Here is a 3,444-nt window from a genome sequence, read left to right as displayed (position 1 = left end):
TGTGGGTTTTTGTGTGTGTGTGTGTATATATATATATATATGTGTATGTGTATGTGTATGTGTATGTGTATGTGTGCGCACGCGCGATTGTGTGTGTAGAGTAATATCAAAGGTGCAGACCTCCATAGTGATAAAGAGGGGAAAAAGGGAGAAGGTTCCAGAGGCGGCATGTTGGATTTGACTGAGGACTGTTCAGGAGAGAACTCAAACATACTACATCAAATGTTTACACCCATGCTGTGGGACACAGTTATAAATGTTGTTGTCAAAATCATGAATTACATAAAGCTTATAAACAGTATACTGTATGAATGTAAACCTGTGCTTCTTGGTTCCCATACCATGAGCTCATTCTGTTTTTACAGTCCCGTGAAATATTGAATCACTTTACAACTCGATTTGACAGCATATTGAGTGCAACGCAATCAATGATATGAGAGAAACTAAAGACAATATATTTTGTTATTTATTGGTGGTTGAAAACCATTCAGTGTCCCCCCACAGGTCCTAAGTAATATCCTTCTCAACATGCTGATGAACAGGTCAGCAGCAGGGCTTCTGAATGAGTTACTGTAGACAAAGATTTACCCTTATTGTCAATACAGACCTCTGAGTGGAGAGTTTTAATTCTTTCCAATCTTATTTGCATATTCCAAGATGAGTAATGAGCTCTGTAATGAAGAAGTCATTCCTCCCACAACATGTTGTGAAACTCACCATGATATACAGAGCAGGCCCTCTCCTGTCTCTCCTGAACCCTTACCATCTGCAGGCAGGGGAACCTCTCTCTCTGTATGTGTGTGTGTGTATGGACATTCTGGAGCATTATGCTGGCCACAGACTTTGCTAATTAAATTCTTCTACACACAATTAAGGCTGAGAGTAATTAAACAGATGCATGTGCTGGCTGATCAGCAGACTGCATTATCATCATCCAAAGCCAAGGTTACCTCAGCACACACCAGCACTGGGCCCATAGTCAAAAAGTGTTTCAGCGTAGGAGTGCTGATCTAGGATCAGATCTCCCCTGACCATATAATCTTAATCATTATGATCTAAAATGAAAAACTGATCCTGTATCTGTACTCCTACTTTCAGACTCTTCTGGTCCTATTGCCAGACACACACACCCTGCCAGCTGGTCCACATTAGACGACAGGGCCATTAGTTCCTCCATCATGTAGTGTTCCTGCAGTATTGTATCAGGTGTCAGCAGCGACAGAAGAAGCCAGCAGAATGCCTGTCAGAGGAAGAGATGGCCCTGGCCAAAGAGTCCACTATTAATCTCAGCCAATAGAATGAAGTGCTGAGGAGCCTGTCACTGCTGCCAGCTGGAGCTGCATGGTCCCCTGGTACCTGGGGCAGAGGAGAGGACATGAGAGGGAGCAGGTGGGAGCAGAGGCACAGGAACAGCCATGGGGACCAGAAGAGGGGGAAGGAAGGGGAGGCAAATGATTGGTAGAGGAGGAGAGAAATAATGGATGGAGGGATATCCGAATACCCAAGACCAAGACCATTCGACTGGGTCGAATCTGATATGATTGTATGTGTAATTTTAACTGACTTGTCTGGAAGGGCTTTTGCAGATCCAAACGTGACTGCTGCAGTAGAGAGAGATACATTTTATCATTTATGCTGCTGTTCTTGCTTTTCTCAAGAGTGGGGCATGGAGGTTGTTGTTAGCCAATCACAAGTCACCAAAGCGACAATAGGCTACAGTCAGAGCATCCATGTGGGGCACAAGTTAGGAGACATTTAATCAATGAAAGATGGAATCAAAATGACGAAATTAAAAGTTAAAGGAGAAAGATATGCTACAACGACCAAGAACCAACAAGTAGACTGCTACTTAATATTCTGAATGGAGTTGTTATTTGTAACTGTAGAATGTGAATGCGCATGCACTGGATCCTCAATTAGCCTATCTAGATAACGTTAGCTAGCTTGACTAGCTTCTCCCGGTTTGATACAGTCAAGACAGGTACTACCCAATCAAATTTGATGAAAAACAACCTAGCTATGGCAGCTATTTGTCTACTATAGCGGCTTGATTGGTTGGTGTTACGAATCCCTTTTGGCCCGACAGTCTAGGGGGGGGGATGGTAATGAGACCCGTAACAACTCATGCAAATTATAATTGTGACAAATTAAAAGTGAGAACGAAATAACCACGACAACTGAAATCTACCGTCAAACTCAAGGTTTATTTGTAAACACACGGTAATGGGGGGGGGGGGGGGGGGGGCAGGAAAAGGGGCTGAGCTGGACCCAAGGAAAGAAACAATACGTATTCAAAAACACCCCTAAGCTAGACTAGCCTACTTTAACAGCTAACTAACCAAAAATACAGTGGGTGGTCCACCCAGTTCTAACTAGTGTATTTAAAAAAAAGTCTACCTACAGGTAGTGTATGCCCATGGGGGACTTGTCTTGTTTTCCCCTTTTCCCACCAGCAATCAAACAAACACCATAACCAAAAACAATACTCACAGGTGATGACAAAGTGCTATGGAGGTGCTCAAACAAAAGAGAGGTTAATACACAAAGAGAGAGTGAAACACAGATGCCTACAGACATGGCATTTACAGAGAGATTGAGCTCTAGAGCAAACAACTGATGGGGTTTTTAAACAAAGGGAAAGGAACTGTGATAGGGTAGGAAACAGGAGGAGGTGTGTCTTCTGATTGATGATTGGATTGGTGACTGATTGGGGAGTGATGATTTTCACATGTGTGGGGAGAAGGAGAGAAAACAACACAGGATACATATACACACAGACACAGACACAGGATACCTATATCCGTAACAGTTGGTGTCTCTCGTCTCTCCCTCCCTCTTCCCTGCTTCTTTAAAAAAACTATTTCACCTTTATTTAACCAGGTATGGTAGTTGAGAACAAGTTCTCATATACAACTGCGACCTGGCCAAGATAAAGCAAAGCAGTGCGACACAAACAACAACACAGAGTTACACATTGCATAAACAAGCATACAGTCAATAACACAATAGAACAAAAAGAAAGTCTATATACAGTGTATGCAAATGGGGTGAAGAGGTAAGGCAATAAATAGGCCATAGTAGCGAAGTAATTACAAATTAGAAAATTAACACTGGAATGGTAGATTTGCAGATGGTGATGTGCAAGTAGAAATACTGGTGTGCAAAAGAGCAGAAAAGTAAATAAAAACAATATTTTTTTATTTTACCTTTATTTAACCAGGCAAGTCAGTTAAGAACACATTCTTATTTTCAATGACAGCCTGGGAACAGTGGGTTAACTGCCTGTTCAGGGGCAGAACGACAGATTTGTACCTTGTCAGCTCAGGGGTTTGAACTCGCAACCTTCCGGTTACTAGTCCAACGCTCTAACCACTAGGCTACGCTGCCACCCATATGGGGATGAGGTAGGTAGATTGGGTGGGCTACTTACAGATGGGCTGTGTA

At 42.7% G+C, this 3,444-nt stretch overlaps 1 long non-coding RNA gene across 1 annotated transcript; it reads right to left on the bottom strand.

Annotated features, from left to right (window-relative positions):
• Positions 1 to 301: 301 nt before the first annotated feature.
• Positions 302 to 2,537, bottom strand: LOC116376703 (uncharacterized). The gene is made up of 2 exons (XR_004212132.1): positions 2,491 to 2,537; positions 302 to 1,356 (listed from the first exon to the last, which is right to left on the bottom strand). It is a non-coding gene; the product is annotated as an uncharacterized LOC116376703 (long non-coding RNA).
• Positions 2,538 to 3,444: the final 907 nt, after the last annotated feature.

This window comes from Oncorhynchus kisutch, linkage group LG13 (assembly GCF_002021735.2).
Source record: "Oncorhynchus kisutch isolate 150728-3 linkage group LG13, Okis_V2, whole genome shotgun sequence".
Lineage (NCBI taxonomy): Eukaryota > Metazoa > Chordata > Actinopteri > Salmoniformes > Salmonidae > Oncorhynchus > Oncorhynchus kisutch.
Note: the sequence above shows the minus strand (reverse complement) of the source record. Positions and strands in the feature narration are given on the sequence as shown.